General features: G+C 39.4%; 1 long non-coding RNA gene across 1 annotated transcript in view; it reads right to left on the bottom strand.

Annotated features, from left to right (window-relative positions):
- Positions 1 to 7,591: 7,591 nt before the first annotated feature.
- LOC138821411 (uncharacterized) overlaps positions 7,592 to 21,788 on the bottom strand; it is a 31,383-nt gene continuing 17,186 nt past the window's right edge. The window contains exons 2-3 of the long non-coding RNA XR_011370148.1: positions 12,793 to 12,880; positions 7,592 to 8,044 (exon numbers count right to left, since the gene is read on the bottom strand). This is a non-coding gene — a long non-coding RNA (uncharacterized lncRNA). The remainder of the gene's footprint in view (positions 8,045 to 12,792; positions 12,881 to 21,788) is intronic.

Genomic DNA, 21,788 nt, shown 5'->3' on the forward strand with positions numbered 1-21,788 from the left:
CAAGATGGCATGTGTGTGTGTTTTGTACTAATGTCGTTAGGAGAGACAGCCCAAGAGTGCACTGTTAACTTGGAGGGAGATTCAGACACTCACCCTCTCCCAGAAAGCTTCAAAAATCATTTCTCAAGTGATTTGCCTTTGCACTTCTGTGCTTTATTACATTTTAGTGCAAAGTACCTTTCAAAGTTTGAACATTACATTTCTTAAGAGTTTCTGCACATTGAGATATTTATTTCACCCAAAGTGAGCAAGCTAATTAGTCCCTGTTCCAGCAATGCTATGACTAATGCAGAAACATTAATGCAGCCAACAATGTGCAGGAGACAGCAGGAAAGATTAACTGACAATCTTCAGTTGGAACAACAAACATGTTTGCATATACATCTATGAATATGCATAAATAATGACATGTATGTGAAAACACAGGAATATATAACCGAACCACAATCATGGTGATGCATTCACTCACATGGTATGTATGTGTGCATAATAATAATTTATACACACAAACGCATATAAATACTGACACACAACCATGTATGAACCATGAATGAGCCACACATATACAAATTCATACTCACACACAATGTATACATAGTCCTATGGGTCATGTGTGCATCACTTGTGTCATGTAGGTCTGAAACAGACAAGCCTTGAGGATACTTTGTCAATGTACTAAGCTTGAGTTACTGTATGATTTCACTCACATATGGTAACTAGCATTGAAAAATTCTTAGAAAGTGAAATGGTAACTGTCAAGGGCTGGGGAAAGGGCAGGAGGTATCATTATTTAGTGAATTTTGATTTTCTGTTTAGGGGTAGAGGAGAAGATGGGAAGGGAGGAGAGAGGGAGAAGAAGAAAAAGAAGGGAACAGTAAAGAAAGGGAGTGGAAGGAAGAGAAAGAAAAGGTCAGGGCAGCACAGGGCAGGGGAGGGAAGGGAAGCAGAAAGCCAACATCTGGGAAGTCCACTGGCGCGGATCCCTAGCCTTTCTTCATGGAACATACCAAGTTCCAGACTCCAGACTCATGGCCACATTCTTTGGACATTCAATTAAAAACATGGTGAGCTATGCTACAAGCGAATGACTACTAGGAAGACATAGTTCCCTGGAGAATTGGACAAAGCTCTCCCAAGATCCAGGATCCCAGATTATAGCCAATGCTGAGCCTGCAGTAGGCCTGCTTTGTTAGCTCTTCCTTGCTGGCAGCAGCCTTGCTAAAAGGCTCCACTGTTTCTCTGAAGCTCACTTCATACCAGAGATAGGTGTGATCTATAGATTTGGTCTGCAGAAGGGTAATGCTTGGTGTATCCTGTAGAGGTGGGACCTCGATGGACTGTTAACCATCAGTTCACCTGCACACACCTTGCCAATCACAGGTGGCATAAGTACAAAAATATCTACAAGCAAAGGTAATGTTGAAGGGGATAATGCTGTATAACCTGATGAGTATCCCTGCTGGTAATTAATCAGAAATTTATGTTATAATTAAGGCCCAAACTGACTTGAATAAGCAATCATTACATTATTACGTGAAAAATCATTACATTACACACAATGAAAAACCGCTTCCAGATGATTTGCCTAATTGAGAAATGATTTGCTCTGTGTGTCTATTCCCTATGGATGGCCAATCATCATCCAGTGTGGGGGCTGGTTACACTGAACACAATCCAGGAGTGCCAGCTTTGTGTCTCTGGTGCCTCCTTCATTCCACCTGCCTCATTCAGTCCAGCAGAGGCCTGTAGTGTTCACTGGGTTCCTAGGCAGGCAACATGGAGGGAAATGGTTTCCGTTTTGCGTAGACCAGGCCTTTCCACTTAGTGAGCAGACAGATGGAAAAAGCCTGCCACTGATTGGGCAGAGAGGAATGGCTATCCCCTAGAGGAAAAAGCATGGTTCTCTTTAGAGATAACAAATAATAAAGAAGGCCAGAAAGAATATGCCTGGGATTAGGAGTAGACAAGTAGGAGCTTTAGGCAGAGTAGCGTGAGTCCCTACAGGTCTGAGCCACTCAATTATAATAGGGGCAGAAGAGCAGAGAGAAGTTGGGGCAGGCCTCTTGCCCGTGGTGGAGCACACACTGGGAGCAGATCCCCCAAAACCCAAGGACAGAAGGACACTAGACAATTTAGGAGGTATCCCTTGCCCTATGGGGTCCCACTGGAACCAACCTCAGCTACCCATGTTCGTCTTAACCTCACCTTTAGCTTGCTCCTTTTGCTCCTTCTGTCTGCTTGGAGGCTCTAGCAGAGCTCTTCAGGGATGTGTCTAACACAACGTGGGCAGCCATTGCTCCTCCCATGCCCCTCCCTGCCTGATCCCATCCAGCTTTTCTCCAGTTCCCCCAGGTAACCTATCAGGATCAGGGAGGACAGCAACAAATCCATTTCATTGTTACGTGCATGATGCACCACGTGAACTGAGGCAATAGATTTGTATTTTACCCTAGTTAAGGAAATCAAGTGATTTTCAGCTTTTCAATTCCAGACAACTTGAGTGGGTATGTGAGGTTAGGAGATTGTGGGAGAAGTCAGCCTGTAAATACCCAGAATCCACCAAAGCCAACACCAGGAAATTTTGTACACAAACTTGCAAGAACCTGTGCTAATGTCCACTAAAAATGGCAAAGGAGGGCTTGACCTTTACACAGCATGGTTTCCTGGCAGACAGTTGGCACTGTGCTTCCCAAAGTTCTACATATATATGTATAAAGCGTATATAAAGTATATAAATAAATCTGTATAAAATGTGTATATATTATATATATATGTAAAATATATAGTAGATCTGAAACATTTTAATACATATATTTTATAATATATAACTAGTATAATAAAATATATGTTATATAATATATAAACATATTTTCTACTATTTATTTTTCTAAATTTTTTATTGTAAAAATGTACAGAAGGGTTACAGTTACATGAGTAGGGTACAGAAGGGTTACAGTTACATGAGTAGGGTAATGAGCACTTTTCATAGTAAGCATTGTTACCTCCTCCTTTATTTTCCCCCTACTATTACTTCCCTCCCCGCCTTCCCAACTCATCCAGCCCCCCCACCCTGACCTTGTAATGTTCATTTTCAGTATAGTGTCCTATACATCTCATTGTCACAATGGGTCAGCCTGCATCCCCATTTTAAGCGGTTCTGTAATATCCCTTCCCCTCCCCAAATTACAAAAATGTTTATACAAGGTGCAGAACACCAGCATAAAATCCAGTGGAAACAGAGGTTATACCATCGGGAAAGGACGTACAATAGAAACTAAAGAATCACATAGTGCATTGTAAGTACATTAATAACACTTGCAAGAAAGGAAAACAAACCTCTTGACCCCATCTTAGGGTTCATTTTGCTTAACATTATCTCATGTGGTCTTATGTATATAGCCTTCGATTTTCTCTGCTTGTCCTAGATATGTACTAGTCACTGCAAATAAGGGAAACCTTGGGATGTATATTTCTTTGGGCCTAGCTTACTTCAGTTAATACAATTTTTTTCAAGTCTTTCCATTTCCTAATGAAAGAGGCAATGTTATTCTTTCTGACGGAGACATAGAATAACATTTTATATAATTATATCTATCTATATGTATGTATGTATCTATCTATATATATCTATGTAAATATCTATGTATCTATGTATCTATCTATCTAGATAGATAGATAGATAGATAGATAGAGATAGATAGATCTATATCTATAGATAGATAGATATATAGATAGAGATATATCACATTTTTATTGTGAAAATGCCATACAGAGGTGTTACAATTACTTGGACAAGATAATGAGTACATTTCTTATCAAGCATTGTTGCCTCCTCCTTTGTTTACCCTTCCCATCCCTTCCCATACCCCACCAACCCCCATACCAGATCCTGCCCCCACCCCTGACCGAAATTTTAAAATTCGTTTTTCGACATAATGACTTGTACATCTCATTGTTGCAATGGGTCTACCTGTATCCCTAGTTAAACGATTTATTTTTCCCCTTACCCTCTACAAATTAAACCAACATCAAATACAGTGAAAGCAGGGTTTATAGCGTGAGGGAGGTACATACAAAGCAACAAAGAAATCATCTTATAAATATGTTAGAAACAATCACATTTTAAAAAACATTTGAATACTTATTTTGGGGTTCATTTCCCTAATATCAACTTGTCTGACCTTTTCTTATTGACACAGACATATACTAGATATTGCAAATAAGGGAAACAATGGGACCTATGTTTCTTTGGGCCTGGCTTACTTCACTTAATATAATTTTTCCCAAGTCTTTCTATTTCCTAACAAATGGGGCAATATCATTCTTTTTTTCTTGATCAATTCATCTACTGAAGGGCATCTGTGTTGGTTCCATATCTATGGTGATTAATGCTGCAATAAACATGGCTGTGCTGGTAGCTTTGGTATGACCTTGTCTTTGATCGTTTGGGTTAATGCCCAAAAGTGGGATTACTGGGTCATAAGGGAGCTGTATGTGGAATCTTTTGAGGAACCTCCATACTACTTTCCAGAGTGGTTGAACAAGTTTACACTCCCACCATCAATGCAGTAGGGTTCCCTGTTATTACAAGACTTCTTGATTATAGTCATTCTAGCTGGGGTGGATGGAATCTTAGCGTTGTCTTGATTGGCATTTCTTGAATGGCTAGAGAGGTTGAGTATTTCTTGATGTCTATTGGCCATTCGTATTTCCTCTTCAGAGAAGTCTCTCTTTATGTCTGTAGCCCATTTGTTAATCAGACAGTTGTTTCTTTGAGGATTTGTTGTTGGGGGATTTAGTTTTTTGAGTTCTATGTATATTTCAGATATGAGATCCTTGTCCTTTGTATGGCTAGTGAAAATATTCTCCCAGTCCTTGGGCTTTCTGTTGATCTTGCTAGTTATGTCCTTTGCCTTGCAGAAGCTCTGCAGTTTCATGCTATCCCATTTGTCCAAACTTTTTTTGATTTGTTGTGCTTCTGGATCTCTATTAGGGTTCCTGTGCCAAGGAACCCTAAAGTTTCTCCTATTCCTTTCAGTAATGTTTTCAGGGAGTCTGCTTTTATTTTGAGATATTAGATCCATTTTGGAGTTGATTCTGGTGCGGGTGATATATATGGATCTAGTTTTAGTTTTCTACAAGTGTTTAACCAATTTTGCAAACACCATTTACTGAGAAGGTTATCTTTTTTCCAATATAGTTCTTTAGCTCAATTACTGAAAATTAGGTGGCTATAGGTCGGTGGGATCATTTCTGGGTCTTCAGTCCTATTCCATTGGTCCTCAGGTCGGTTCTTGTGCCAGTACAAGCTGTTTGGATTTCTATGGTAGAGTAGAATTTGAGTAGAGTAGAGTTTGAGTAGAGGAGAGTTTTCTATGGTAGTTGAGTTTGAATTTTGGTATTGATCTTCCTCCAGCACTGCTCTTTCTACTCAGGATTTTTTTTTTGCTATTCGGGGTCTTTTATTCTTTTTTTATATTTTTATTTTTTTATTGTGAAAATACTGTACAGAGGGATTACCATTACATGGGCAAGATAGTGAGTACATTTCTTATCAAGCGTTGTAGCCTCCTCCTTTTTTTACCCTTCCTATCCCTTCCCAGCCTCCCCCGCCCCCCCCCACCCAAACCTCCCCCACCACCAAAGTTGTAAAGTTCGTTTTCGACATGAGAATGTGTACTTCTCATTGTTGCAACGGGTCCACCTGTATCCTTATTTAAATGACTTGTTTTTCCCCTTCCCCTCCACAAATTATACTGACATCGGGGTCTTTTATTGTTCCATATGAATTTTTGGATTGCCTGTTCTATTTCATTGGAGAATGAGGTTGGAATATTCATAGGTATCTCATTTAATTTATACTTAGCCTTTGACAGTATTGTCATTTTCACGATGTTAATCCTCCCAATCCAGGAGCATGGGAGGTTTTTCCCTTTGCTTAGTTCTGCTTTAATTTCCTTTCTCAGGTTTTAAAGATTTTGTCATAGAGTTCCTGTGAAGGTGACTCTTTTGTTAAGTTCACTCCTAGTATTTTATTTTTTGTGGAACTATTACAAAAGGGGGTGCTTTCCTAATTTCAGCCGTGCTCTTCTCTTACTGCTGTAGCTAGGCATTCTAATACTAGTTTAAAGAGGAGTGGGGAGAGTGGACACCCTTGTCTCATTCCTGAATTTAGAGGAAATGGCTTTAACTTTTCACCATTAAGTATAATGCTGGCTGCAGGTTTGTCATATATAGCCTTTATTATATTGATGAATGTTCCATGGATTCCTAGTTTTCGAAAGCCTTCATCATAAAGGGGTGTTGGATCTTGTCAAATGTTTCTTTTTTTGCATCTATTGAGATAACTATGTTGTTCTCATCCTTGCTCTTGTTAATGTGATGAATTATATTGTTTTGCATATATTGAACCAGCTTTGCATCCCTGAAATGAATCCTGTTTGATAATGGTGTATGATTCTTTTCATGACTTGTTGAAGTCGATTGGCCAACATTTTGTTGAGAAGTTTTCTGTCAATAATCATCAAAAAATAGGTCTATAATTCTCTTTTTTGATGAGTCCCTGCCTGGTTTGGGGATGAGGGTTATGCTGGTTTCATAAAAAGAGTGTGATAGTGAATTTTTGCTCTGCATTTCATTAAAGAGATGGAGAAGTATTGGTGTGAGTTTTGCTTTGAAGGCCTTGTAGAATTGAGCTGTAAATCCATCCAGTCCTGGACTTTTCTTGGGTGGGAGGTCTCTTATTGCTGCTCTATTTCGATGCTTCATATGGGTCTGTGGTTTTAAATCATCTTGGTTAAGTTTGGGCATGTCAATATTTGCTAGAAACTAGTCCGTATCTTTTAGATTCTCAAACTTATTAGTATAAAGGTTTGAGAAGTATCCCCTTATATATTATGAATCTTGGCTGTTTCTGTAGTTATATTTCCATTGTACTCTCTTGAGTTTGTTTATGTGGGTGTGTTCTCTTTTTTCCATTCCATAGGATTTGTTAAGGGTCTGTCAATTTTATTTTTTTGAAGAGCCATCTCTTTGTTTTGTTAATTCTTTCTATAGTTTTTTTTTGGACTCTAATTCATTTAATTCGGATTTAATTTTATTTGCTTCCATCTACTGGATTGGGGTTTGGCTTGTTGTTCTTTTTTTCAAAAAGCTTTAGTTGCCTCATTAAATTGTTGGTTTCAGATCTTTCCAATTTGATAATGTGCAAACTCAGAGCTATAAACTTGCCTGTGAGTACTGCCTTTGCTGTGTCCTAGAGGAGCTGGTAATTTGTGTGAACATTTTTGTTGAATATCATGAACATTTGATTTTCCTTTCTAATATCTTCCATGACCCACTGGTGGTTCAAAATTGTGTTGTTCAGCCTCTATGTGTTACAGTATTTACTTTGGTGGCTTTTGGTATTGAATTCTAATTTTTTTCCCTTCTGGTCTGAGAGAATGCAGGGTATAATTTCAATGTTTCTGAATTTAGACAGATTTTCTTTGTGGCCTAGAATATGGTCTAATTTGGAGAATGTTCCATGTGCTACTGAGAAAAAGGTGTAATCTGATGGGGCTGGGTCAAATATTTGGTAGATGTGGGTTAAGACTAGTTGATCTATGCAAATTTTAAGATCCGAAGTTTCTCTGGTGACTTTTTGCTGGGTGGATCTATTTAGTGGGGATAGTAGTGTATTAAAGTCCCCCACAATTAATGTCTTTGGATCTATGTGAGATTTGAGAGAAAGTAGCACTTCTTCTGGTGCTCCATTATTTGGTGAGTAGATGTTTTAAATCATAATATCCACCTGAAGGAGAGTTCCCTTAATTAGAATGCAGTGACCTTCTTTGTCAGTTCTCATTGATTTTAATTTAAAGTCTATTTTATCTGACATTAGTATAGTAACTCCCATCTCTTTATGGCGGCCATTTGCTTGATATATTTTATTCCAGCCTTTCACTTTCAGAATGTTCATTTTTGTGGGTAAGTTGTGTCTTTTGAAGAAAGCAGATAGAAGGATATTGCTTTTTGATCCAACTGGACAATCTATGATGCTTAACTGGAGAGTTAAAACCATTAAAATTGTGAGTTAGAACTGAGAGGTGTTTGTCTGTCCCTGCCTTCTTATACATTTTTTGGGGGAGAAGCTGTGCCTTGGCTGTTCTTGTTGTGATTACGTACGTGTTTTGTACTATTTATAATATGTGTATATCATACATAATGTATGTAATACATACTATATCTATAAATATATAAGATATATATATATATATATATATATATATATGAGGAATTTTGCTGAGTGGCTTCATTCAAATGGAAAAACCGTTAGTGCATTTCATGTGTGCAGCAGCTTGATGAGAGCTGATTTCATTTTACAAATCATTGAGAAGCCAAGGAACCTCCTCTATGCACACAGAATAATAAACAGTAGGGCCAGTTTTCAAGCCCAGAGGCTGGATCCTCAACTACTATACCACCTTGTCAACCAATGCCAATCTAAAAAAAGGAGTGGAAAGAAGGGTGCAGCTGTAAGGGATGCAGCTGGTGCTTAATGCAGGTATAAATCAAGGTGTAGACTAAATATGATGCCCTTTTCCACTGTGTTTCTCCTCCTACCAACTCCTACTTTTCAGGAATTAGGTAGTGATTCTTGCATTCAAACCTGCTCTGGAACTGGAGCAAGTGTCAGGCTTGACCACATGCCCAGGAAAAGAATAAAGACTGGACTTTTTTCCCACGCCGCCATCCCCACCCCCTTGCCCTCTGGCTATTACCTTTCATACAGGTAATTTCTGTATGAAAGGTAATTCCTGTATGGATAATTCTCAGCAGCAACGCTAGAGGGTAGTCAAGTTCCTTCTGGCAAACCACCAATGGGCATGTATAGCTTTGAAGCCTCTGACTGGCAAAGAGGTTATGTTTTAGCTTCATGACAAAAATCAGCATGTTAACATTTTGAAGTGTTTGACATTGAGGAAGCACTTACTCCTGCTTAACCCGACGCTTCCCAAAATTATTTGAACACAACACACTCATTTTGTGATTCTTCCTGAATTGGACAGGATTATTCAGGACAGCCTAAGTGGAATGCCCTGAGGAACCCATACTTCCTGCTTCCTGGTGGCCATCCAATGGAATTCCTGGAATTCTGAAGCAGAGAAGCCTCCATTGTGTAATGGACAAACCCTACAGACCCAGCCCACCTCAAGAAAGCAGGTGATCTCCTTTGGTTGACCCTATATCTAGTAACTGGCTCCAAGATGGGCCTCCCCTCCTTCCACCCCACTCTTCCTTTCTTTTTTTATATTTTAAAAGTGCCAAAATACACAGATTATCAATTCAGAACCCATCCATATCCTCCCATATCTAAAGAAGTTAAAATGCTCCATATTATATAAATGCTTCACAAGTAGTATTTTTATTGTTTAGGAAACCCTGAGAAAAAGAAATGCATGTACAGTTTCCTGACAGATCAAATCACTCTCTTAAATCATTGTGATCAAAAGTGAGTTGAATTCATGGATATAGAACGTGTACATGAAGGAGCTAAATGTTTTATCAGAATATTAAAGTCAGATTTATTTTCTATGTATTTGAAACTTATAATGGGACTGTAAGCTGAGTACATCTGACAAATTATACACACCAGGAAAATAAACAGTCTCACAAGAACTACATGACACTGCAAGAGCTGACACCTGAGATTTGCAGAATCAAAGTCTGCAACTTAAATGGCAAGAAATCTTAAAGTTAATTAATTTTCAATGGTGAGTCTTAAGGTGAGTTTTAGAAGAGAGATTGGAAATGCTTAGCTATGTCCGAGTTCAATATTGAAAGAAGCAAATTCAAAGAGGCACCACCTCTTTCTCATGAGTCATTCAAAAGAAAAGACATATTCAGTTTACAAAATGCAAAAAAAAATCTATTAAAATGGTATAGAATTGTTTGTAATGTCCAGCACACTTGACAATATAAAGAAAATTATTTTAATTCTATAAAGACAGGAGTTCTTATATTAAGCCTAGTGATAAACTCCTGAACTATTAAAGGACTATGATAACTAAATCCAGAGACATTTAAAATGGGCATAATCATATTGCTATTGCTTTCATCAAGAGGAAAGTAAGTCATCTTGAAAACATACATGTGAATTTCTGAAAATTATTTTCCTTTCACATTTTTACACACTGCCAAATTTCCATAATGTGTGTGTGTGTGTGTGTGTGTGTGTGTGTGTGTGTGTGTGTGTGTGTGTGTGTGTGTGTGTGTGTACAGAGACTCGAATGCAAAAACACAAGGCCTAAGGTTATCTATTGACTTTTTCCCTCAAGATTTGCACTCTACCCACTTGAACCACATCTCCACTTCTGGCTTTTTGCTGGTTAACTGTAGAAAAGATTATCAGATTTTCCTTTCCAGGCTGACTGAATCTAAATCCTCTGATCATAGCCTCCTTCATAGTTAAGATTAAAGACATGAGCCACTCGTGCCTTGCCATAATCTTTTTATACACAGACACTGAGACATTCGAAATTGTTGAGTAAGAAACTTTACCACAAGGCACTACTTTTCTTGTAACTTTTAAAACTGCAAATGTATCTTGCTGGATTGATTTTTGTTTGAACCTGATATTTTTTACACATTTCACATTGCTTTTGTCAGGGTGAAATAGGAAATAGGCTTGATTAGATACATAAAAAAGTCTTAAAAATCTTATGATCTTTCCTGCCCACCCTGGCTTTGAACCATGATCCTCAGTTCTCAGCCTCCTGAGTAGCTAAGATTACAGGCATGAGCCACTAGCACCCAGCTGAAAATTACTGCTTTAAAAAATGGCAAAACTATTCTTGACAAATATCATGAACAAATGTGGCCCCATTGGGAAGAAGCCCCTTTGCCTCCAACCATTGTCCCATTCGTTGTAAGTGGATCCAACTACAGTATTGAAACCCACCTATGTAGACTAGACTGAAGTGCACAATAATTGCTGTTACTCTAATCAACCATTTTGGGATGCCACAGGCACTCTGCTCTGCCCAGTGCCTTTCTGTTCCCTTCACTCTATATCCTGGGTTTAGGCCCCAGGTCCAATCTTCTCAAAAAGTCATGGACTCTTGTTAAATAAGTCATTACAAGGGATTTCATGCTTTGCTGGCTTTATACTTCATGCCTGGAAAATACACCAATGGTGTATTTGTGGGTGGTCACCTGAATCAAAATTGGAGTACTGTTTCTGTGACAGGTAATAGCAAAATCAACAGTTACCAGAACTTTTCTGCACCCCTCTTCCGGTACCTGATGGAGAACCAAGGCTTCCTCTAACCATCTGGTACTCTTTGGTCTTCAAGATGCTTAAGCAGCCCTCCAGTGCTCCTCCTCTGCTTTCCCAATAGATGTAACCACCATTCTCAGGACTGGAAATGTCTAATGATGAGTATGCCACCAGCTACCCCAAGTGGTATATCCCAAAGCTAAAGGTTTTAAGTCTTGATGTAACTTATTTTCATGTATGGAAACAGAACAATGAAAATTGCTGAATTTTTTGTAAGACAAGGGAATTGAATCTCATGGAATGAGAGTTATATGAGAGAGAGAGAGAGAGAGAGAGAGAGAGAGAGAGAGAGAGAGAGAGAGAGAGAGAGAGAGAGAGAGAGAGAGAGAGAGAGAGAGAGAGAGAGAGAGAGAGAGAGAGAGAGCTCGGCTAGATGAGGAAGCAAAGGCAAGAAAGGGCAAGGCTCTGATTTCAAAAACTGGTATTTGTGGGGGTGCAAAGAGCTATTTTTGGAGCTGCAAGAATTGTATGCATTGGGTATCATCTCAAATCCAATTCATAATTTAAAAGTTATATTTTATCCAGTATTATGAGCTGTTTTACCTTGTGGGATCAACTTGCAACAAGAAAGTGTGATCTATCATCTTCTATTTATTTGACTGTCTGCCTGGATGTCATCTACATATTTTGCAACCACTTAAACTAAGAACATGAACTCATGTTCTTTAGGATTTGTTTGCTTGCTCACAGCTGACACTCTTCCAACTGAATCAGGCCTCCATTCTGTACTTTGATTAGTTAACTACAGATGGAGTTTTGTGGACTTGTTTTTAGGAGTTTCTTCAAACCATGATTCTCCAGTTCTCATCCTTCTGAGGTAAGATTATAGGAATGGGACAATGGTGGAAAGCAAAGGGGCTTCTTTCTGATGAGGCCACAGTTGTTTACTTGTCAATAATATTTGCTATGTTTAAAAACCCCAGTAATTTCCAGCTGGATGCCAGTGGCTCATGTCTGTAATCCTAGCTACTCAGAAGGCTGAGAACTGAGGATCACGGTTCAAAGCCAGTCTGTGCAGGAAAGTCCGTGTGACTCTTATCTCCATTAAACCACCAGAAAACAGGTGCTGTGGCTCAAGGGACAGAATGCTAATTTTGAGCTGAAGAACTGAGGGACAATGTCAACCCAGAGTTCAAGCCCTATGACAAACAAACATTAATTTTCAAATGCAAGATTATAGTAATGGAGAACTAGTTTTGAAAAGAAAATTCAGGACAGCACCTTGGACCTCAGTTCAAACCTCAGGACATACAAACAGGGACACACAGGCATAACTTCAAAGTCATAAACACTATGCAACCCATCTCAGGACACAAGGCTCTTTTACATAGCTGCTGACTGTTCCTCTCATATACAAGCATCCAAAGAAATTATTTTCTTTTATTATACAGTCTTGGCGGTTTCTTTGAATAATCAATTCAAGGTTGGAAACCATACAACATAGAAGATAAAATAAACAGATGGATACACACCTATAATACTTTCATTCAGGTGTTGGTAGGAAGCTTGGAGGTATGACTCAACTGTGGCTGGCACAGCAAGACCTATGGCAGAACAACACTGAAACATCAAAAATGAATGAATGAATGAATGAATACATTTATTGTCATAGTCTGAAACCTTATGGCCCTCACAATTGTCCTGATCATGATAAGCATCAAAGAAAGTGTTTTTCTTATGGCACACAATGAAACAAGTATACTGATAGCAAGGAGCCTAGCATGGCTGACCTGAGGCTGAGCAATCTGAAATAAGCCAGTACTCTTACCCCTGCAGGAACATTCTGGTGACAAACCAAACCAGTCATTGTTCAAAGTAGCTTGGCCTATAGCTTCTGTAAGCACACTTACCTTGCTGGGCCATTTCCTTCACAGTCTGCAATTGCTGAGAAACTGTCACAAATCTCTAATTTTCTTAGGTTGTTCACTTCCCTGAACATGCCCTTTGCAGAATTACTTCTTCCTAGAAATTTATTCCATACCACTATCTCTCTCCCCATCTAAACTTGCTTACAAATACCATGTACAAGTCTACATTGGGTGATTAGACTTTAGAGGGGGATGCCTCTGTGTAAGAATATTTTACCTTCAATAGCTATATATACAACTACACATCCACATGTGTCTTTCCTCATGGCTATTTCTACTTCCTGTGCAAACCACATGTTTGGGACCAGCCTAGGCAGAAATGTTTGCAGGACCTCAGCTGAGAAATGAGCACATTTGGAGGAATTACTCAAGTGGAGGAACACTAGGAGCACAAGGCCCTGAGTTCTGTCTCCAATATCACACACACAAAAAGGCAGAGGTTTGTTTGGTTTTTTTTTTTTTAGAAAATCGAGGAAATACAGGCTTAAATGACAATATTAAAGAACTGCTATTAACTTAATAGAAAAGATGAAGAATAGTAAAGTTATAAAGAAACGTCCTTATTTCTTGGAGACTTATACTGAAGTGTTAGGAGTGAATTCTTTAATTAAATTTAATTAAATTCTTTAATAGCAACAGTAAAGTGGATAAGAAATAAAACAATAAAATTTGCACAATTTTTAAATGTGCCTGCTGATAGGTAAATATTCCTTATATAATTTTTCTCTACTTCTGCTAGGCTAAATTTTTTTTTTTATAATATGTATGTAAACATCTCTAAACATCCAGGAAAGCCAGAGAACACACCAAGAATATTCTTGGTGCAGAGGCACAACACCAAGAATGAGTCTCCACATCTGCAGAACTGGTGTCAAGAAGCTACCGATTGCACAGTGCCAGGGGCAGACACCTCAGCTGGAGCTGCCACCCACATCTGCCATGGTAGCCATCATTAGGAACACTGCCCACTGTCACTGCTGATATCTTTGCCAGGCAAGAGTCTAAATGATCCCTTCCTGAAAAGCCTTTACCTGACATTTCAATTGTGTAGAAAATGAAACAGGCACAGATTTGTTGATGTTAAAATTAAAGTGTATCTTTATCATCAAACACTTTCCAGAGAGCAAAATGCAAAACCATGAGTTAAAAGAATGACCATAAAACATACTTAACTGGTATTGGTATAAGCAATGAAAACATAGATCTAGAAATATAAAACAAAGAATTTAAAAATCTATGTTTGAGAGTAGATTCCTTATATAAGTGCTGAGCTTCTTTGAGAGTGTTATACAACTTGATATATAGCATTATTGGTCAAGAATTAAATTTCACTATTTGAAACAGAACATAAGGACTAACACATGGATACTATTTTATAGCTTATCAAATACTTCTTAAGGTATTAATATTGATCCTTTAATCTCTTTACACAAGTTTAAACAAGAGGTGTGAAGCTTCAACAGTTTTTTGTAAAAGATATAAGAAGATAGCTAAGTGACTAGATATGTTAATCATTAACATTAATAAAATGGCTTTTATCTTAAATAGATACTGCTTTAAAATGTTGATCTTCTCTAAGAATAGGGGACTTGAAAAGCCAAAAAGAATGGCAAATGTAAGACATATATGTACAACAAACACAGACAATTTAGTGACATTGAGCCCTCTGTGGTCTAGTTCTTGCTACTAATAGCCAGGACACAGCCTGCTATAGAACCCACACTCCAAAATGTTACCCCAGTAGTTAAACACTGAGCTGAAGAACAAAATGGCTTCTGACATGGAGCCTCATCATTTTGACCTAGTAAACTCAGACTTCATTCAGAGAAGCTTCCTAGCAATAAGCCACTAAGGACAAGAGAGTCTTGAGCTGAACTAAATAGAAAAGAATGGAGATCAAGGGGAAAAGGGAACAAGAGTGAGATATACCTAAAATGATCATGTGTTCCTGTTCTCTGAGTCCAACCAACTTGTGCCATTGTCCCAGAATAATTATTAATAGGGTCCAATTTTCAGTATTTAAGTAATTCTGATTGGGACAATGAATACCGTGGAGAAAGCCTAGAAACAATGAGAGTCTGAAGATGTGTGCATGTGTGTGTGTGTGTGTGTGTGTGTGTGTGTGTGAGAGAGTGTGTGTATGTAAAGGCTAACCTTAGCCAAACAGGGCCCAGAAGCCACAGGGAAGAAATTTACTTCATCCCGTGTGTATAAGGGCTCATTGACAATTCATAAGCTCAATAATCACAGGAGTAGGAAATAGTATTTTATAGCTTGTCTTTAAGCAATAAGACAGAAAATGTGAGTAGAACAGGAAAGAATTCAGGTGTCAAAAGGTGTTCTGTCACAGGACTACTAAAGGCAACAGTATCAGATGTAGAGTGAAGGATTGACTCCCACCCTATTGTCCCAGGTCCATACAGATGCCAGACAAATTCCCAGGTATGTTTGTTTGATGTGCCTGAACCCAGCTGTGAACATCCCATGTGAGCTCATTTGAAAGGCACAATTCACTAGACTAGGCCCTTTCATTCATCTCTGCCTCCTTGCTCAGATGAATAGCCAAGCTCCTAAACACAACCTCCAAACTGTAGGAAGGTCTGTGCCCCTCGGTGTTCCTCAATAAAAAGTCCTCACCTATTGACAATTGAGTCAAGCCTATCCCCTTTCAGTCCTCCTCCCTTTTCCCAATATTGAAGGTCTTAATAAGAGCCCGTAGAGGGTCCAATGAGAAGGAAGTTGTACAAACAAATGACTGGGAGTCACCTCTTTGTAAACCAAGTCTGCTGTACTCCTGATTAACTCTACTACTGAGTACTTACATGCTAAGACTTGACATTGAGAGAAGAAAGACAAAAAGCCAACATAACAAAACACTCAGAAAGTGCTCAGAATTGTATGAACATGATCCTGCCCTTAGGAAACTTACAAAATTCACTCCAAAGATTCCCTCAGTAGGTTTATAAGGCACATCTCTAATAACAAGAGGTCTCTGAAAATAGTTGTTCCTTCATAATTACGGGACTGTATCCATTTTGAAGGCTACGGATTATTTTGCTTTTGAGACCTCAATTTATATGCAACATTGATCAGTGACTGACAACAATTTGAACAGAGAAGAATGAGATCTTTAGGAAAAATGAATGTAATACTTTCAGCTTATCACCAGAAGTATGTTGTTAGATCACAGAAAGTGATTTATCGAAGACCACTCTAAAGTCCCAGTAAAATCAAAGGAAATGCATAACAGAATTACCTATTTTGTAATTTCTAATAAAGGAGAGAATTCAAAATTTTAGAAATCCTAGAAACAGGAGACCTGGATGAAATAATTAAGAGTCTGTGGGAAGCTGAAATGCTGAAGATTCTGGACTTCTAAAACCTGCCAGGAAATATGCATACCCAGATTGTCATAGATAAACATTTATTCAAAAAGAATATGGATGGTTTCTCTAAGATATAGCTCTTATTCCTTCAGTAGACATTAATATCCTTTGTTGAAAAGCAGAAACTTTTAACTCCACCCAAGGAAAAGCTAAGCAAAAAAAAAAATCAGACCAATATTAAACACCTATAGACAGGTGAAAATGAAATACTACCCGTTTGTTCATTCCCCCTTAAAAATGTCTGCTGACACCTGGACACTGATGGTTCATGCATATAATCCTAGTTACTCAGGTGGCTGAAACGTGAGGATCATGGTTCAAAGCTAGCATTGACAAAAAAAGTCCATGAGAATCTTATCTTCAATTAACCACCAATAATCCAGAAGTGGGGGTATGGCTCAAGTTGTAGAGTACTAGCCTAGAACAAAAAAGTTCAGGGACAGTACTCAGGTCCTAAGTTCTACCCCAAGGTTGCCACACACAAAAAAGTCTGCTGACATCTTACATGAACCTAACCAGAGAACAAAATGAATAACATCTCTGTTCATTAAGAAATAGGCACGGTGGGGGAAAATGCCCCCAGAAACAGACAATGACCACAAACAATGAAGAAGTTTTTCAAAGCCAAGGATGGGATGGTGCACGTCTGTCCCCCCAAATCCCAGCTACTCAGAAGGTGGAGATCAAGATGATCAAAGTTGGAGGCCATCTTGCACAAAAAATTGAAACATCATCTCAATAAACTGGGTATGATTGTGCATGTATCCCATCTCAAATCCCAGGAAGTTGTGGACAGGAGGATGTTGGTTCTGCCTAGTCAAGACAAAAAACAGGAGGTCCTATATAAAATATAACTGAAGCTAAAAAGGAGTAGAGATGTGTCTCCAGTGGCTGTGTGAGCATGTGCCCGGCAAACTAGTCTTGAGTTCAAACCTAAACAAGATAAACAAGCAAACAAATATGCAGATGGGAAACACATAAAATATTAAATGATTACCTGCTGTAGCATTTGGGAGAAAAACTATCTTCACACTCAGAAGACAAACGTGAAGTAAACACAGATTACAAGGCAAGAGTTTCTATAAGGTCAAAAACAAGAAAGAAAGGAAGGAAGGAAGAAGATAGGGAGAGAGAGAAAGAGAGAGAAGAAGGAAGCAATGAAAGAAAGAGAGGTAGGGAGGGAAGGGGAAAGAGGGAGGGAGGGAGGAAGGAAGGTAGACAAGACTGGGAGCTGGTCACCTCAGCTGCGGAATAAAAAGGTTGACTCTACCATAGCATGGGGTGTGTTTCTGAATGGTTGCTTGCAGTCCTAGGGATTGAACTCAGAGCTCTATAATTGCTGGACGGCCACTCTAACACTTGACTCGTGCCTCCCTATAATCTTAATATGCTTCCCAATTAATGGGATGACAGGCACAATACAAAATTATGAGGTGATCACTGCACACAGCTAAATGTTCTGCCAGCTTCATCATGGGGTGGCCACAAAGTCTATAACACATGGGCCTTTAGGGAACATTTCAGACTCAAACTTCAAAGATATACCACTTGGTATCACAATAGCTGAATATCACCAACATTAAACAAATTAATCATTACTTCTTTTCTATCAGAGAAGTAAAAGGACACAGGGAAAATCCTGTTCCTTTTTATGACACTGGGTATATGCCAGTTATTGGCAAACTAGCTGAGCCTCACATTTCCTGCTCAAATCCTTCAAGGGAGAGGTGAGGTGAGCCACAGACTCTCATGCCTTTAACTTGTCAAGATGAACAGGTGGTACCTGGGTCTTGGACTCCCACTAAGAATGGAGTCCTGGGCAGACTTCAAGAACACACTCATCTCCCCCTTCTGGAGTGGCTGGATGTGAGAACCTGGACACTGAGCAAGTATTCTTTTGTAGCAGGAACAAGTTGGAACTTTTTGACACTCATTATGAGAGGCAAAGAGAAAAAAAACTCTAGGTTTTCTTTTTTTTTTTTTTTTTTTGGTCGGTCGTGGGGCTTGAACTCTGGGCCTGGGCGCTGTCCCTCAGCTTTTCAGCTCAAGGCGAGCACTCTACCACTTGAGCTACAGCGCCACTTCCGGTTTTCTGGTGGTTTTATTGGAGATAGGAGTCTCGTGGTCTCTCCTGCCCGGGCTAGCTTTGAACCGCGATCCTCAGATCTCAGCCTCCTGAGTAGCTAGGATTACAGGCGTGAGCCACCAGCACCCGGCTCTAGGTTTTCTTAAAATCAGGAGAAGACACAGTTTTTTCTGGTCCCTTGTTGTGTACTTTTACTTCCCCACACTGACAAGAAGGTCCACAGAGCCAAGCATTTCCCATGCTATTTCCCAAATACTGCATGTTCTGATGAAACTGTTTCTATAAACATCACTGGAGCCATCTGCAAGCAGTGAAAAGCATCTTCAATGACCCACAAAGTGACAAGTGACAGAGCTGGAGACATAGCACAACTCAGTCCTGACTGTCCTAAAAACTTAGGGCAAGCCATAAAGGGGCCTATCCAATACCATTCCACCAAGGACTCAGAGAAACCTGGTATTTCCTAAGTGACAGAGCCATTCCATCTCCTGTCCTGGGACTACTTAGAAACCCTACTCTAAGGGCCACAGAGCTGTAACTCCTGTGATAACCTCACCCCCACAAGTTTTGTGCTCTTAATAAGGCTAAGAATATTTCTTATTGGGAAGGTGATGACAACAGATCAGCTAAGACTCTGGGAGAGTTGTCAAGTCAATGGGAAACCTGGTGAACCAGAGAGAGACCGTGGCTGTGATGAAAATAAAAAGAAAATACACTTTTAATGCCCTTCTTTTAAAGGTGTTAGTAGGTATATGCTAAAGGTAAGATAGACACACATGCTTAGAGACATTTAAAACATTGTACATTAAGGTGTTGGTAGTGTTCCATCCTTTCTGCTGAGATATGGAATTAGTTTTTCATCATGCTTTATCTCTATTACACACATTTTCTACAATGCACAAATTGTATTTATTCTGAGGAATGTACTACTGTTTTACTTATATGAATACAAAAAAGACTCATATCTATGCAAACACTCTCAAGAGTTTGTGCCCTATTTGTAAAGTCTTTGTAGCAGTTTTGATTAAACCCATCACACCCACAGCTAGCTCTGTTTTAGAGCCCCATGGGAACCATGATCCTTCAGAACTAGAGAAGACAATGAGCCATTGTTCCTCCTTTCAGGCCAATACTGTGGCTCCAAAACTGCTATTTATCCCTTTATGAGTAAGCAAAGAAAACAGGCTTCATAAATAATTTGATGTTTCAGCACTTTCTTCCAAGACAAGCATGCAGGCTTCACACAAAAGACAGATTTAGTAACTAACTCAAAGAGCTCGGCTAACTGAACAAGGAGCTTTTGATGCTGGAACTCAAATTGCACTAGTGTAATAGGATCTGATTGGGGCTAACAGGAACCATTTAGTATTAGACAGGCAATTTGGCACCAAGGAACCAAATAGAATAGTGCACAGCTTGCCAGGGCCTCAGACTCTTCCCAGAGACCACCAAAGAAGATCTCATCCCCCAATATTCAGAACCAATATTACCTTCCTGTGAAGACCTAAATATTTTTCATCTATTTTTGGTATGAACTCAAGCTAACCAATCCTTCTTCCATGTGCCCTCTTAACTCACTTATGAATCACCTACAGTAATTGAGCACTATGTCTACTACTGTGAGTACACAGAGCAGTTCTGTACTGGGCGCCATTAGGTACTCACTGAGTACTCACTCTGAAGTCCTCAATGCTCCAGGGTAACAAGGAAGCTGGACTTGTAGGCTCCAGGCACCACATCCACAAGTATGCACAAATGAGCACTAAAGGGCTGATGAGATTGTCAGGCACCCTAATGCAGCAGCTGTGTGCATGCTATGCTCAGGCTTGAGTTCCCTAGTAAATCAAATGCCCAGAGGGGTGACTGGTCTGGAGCTTCTTGGAGATAAGTTTACCCCCAAGTGAGATAGGGTTCTCAGCCATCAATCAGGAGGCCGGGTTAGTATACCAACACACAAGAGACAAGGAACATTCAAGCCGAGCCCATACTCTCTGCAGCCAAGGGTGCCATCCAGTAAAGCCAGAGGCAGGTAGCAGAGGCTCTGACACAAAGCCAGATTGGAAGCACTATCTACCACATAGACAGACCTCCTTAGGACAAGCTTAGAGAAGGATTCTGTTTCTCACACTCTCTTCTCTTCCTCCTGCCTTCCTTGCCCAGATGAGGGAATCACAGCATCACCTTCTCAGCAAGACTTCCAAGTGGATCTCATAGACACAAAGCAAGACCATCAGGAAAGAAAACCATCCCAATTTCTCAGAGGAGGAAATGCAGGCTGAGGCCTGGACATGTTTATAGGAGACACATCTGGTACCTGATGTTGGCCCTGCCTTCAATGCCAATATTCATTGCCCTGCACTGCACTGTAGAAGCTATAGGAGTCTTCTACAATTACAAGGAACATCTGGGATTCTGGCACATGACCTGAGCCACTCCTGCTTGACCTACAGCTTCATATCTCCCCTATTCTCCATCCATCCATTCAAAGCAAGACCTGGGAACTGGGAGAGGTTAGTTCTGTCTTCTATTCTGCCTAGGCTTTAAGAGCTACTGAAATATCAAATCCCCCATGAGGGCTGGGTGCTTCATAGATAAAGTCACAAGAGAGCCAGGCCTCCAGAAAGGACATATCTAGGTGGGCCAGGGGTATGCATATCAGGAGCACAATGTGTCTCAAGCAATGCAGATCTCTCCTGAGACCTTCCTAGAACTAGTTACTCACAGAAGACCAGGGACCTACACTTTGGGGTCACCCAATGCCTTTTAATGGTCCCTAAACACTTCCTTACAACTCTATACATCCACCATCTCATTTGCACTCCAAAACTCCACACGCAACCTCATTAAGAGTCAGTAATTGGTGAGAAATATTGATACTTCAAATTAATTGTGTTATTAATACTATAACCAATCATAGGGTCCTAAAATAACTCTATTTTCTCTATATAAACTATACTATTAGTGCCATTAAAAAACAATTGCAAATAGACTTGTACTATATGTGGGCAAAAAAAGCAATTAAGTGAAACTCTTGAAAACTAAATGTATAACCAACAGCATATTATCAACATTTACATAATTCACATTAAAATAATGACATCCTAAAATATATTACTTTTTTTGAGGGG

The sequence above is a fragment of the Dipodomys merriami genome, unplaced genomic scaffold (genome assembly GCF_024711535.1).
Source record: "Dipodomys merriami isolate MVZ:Mamm:240054 unplaced genomic scaffold, mDipMer1.0.p SCAF_912, whole genome shotgun sequence".
NCBI lineage: Eukaryota > Metazoa > Chordata > Mammalia > Rodentia > Heteromyidae > Dipodomys > Dipodomys merriami.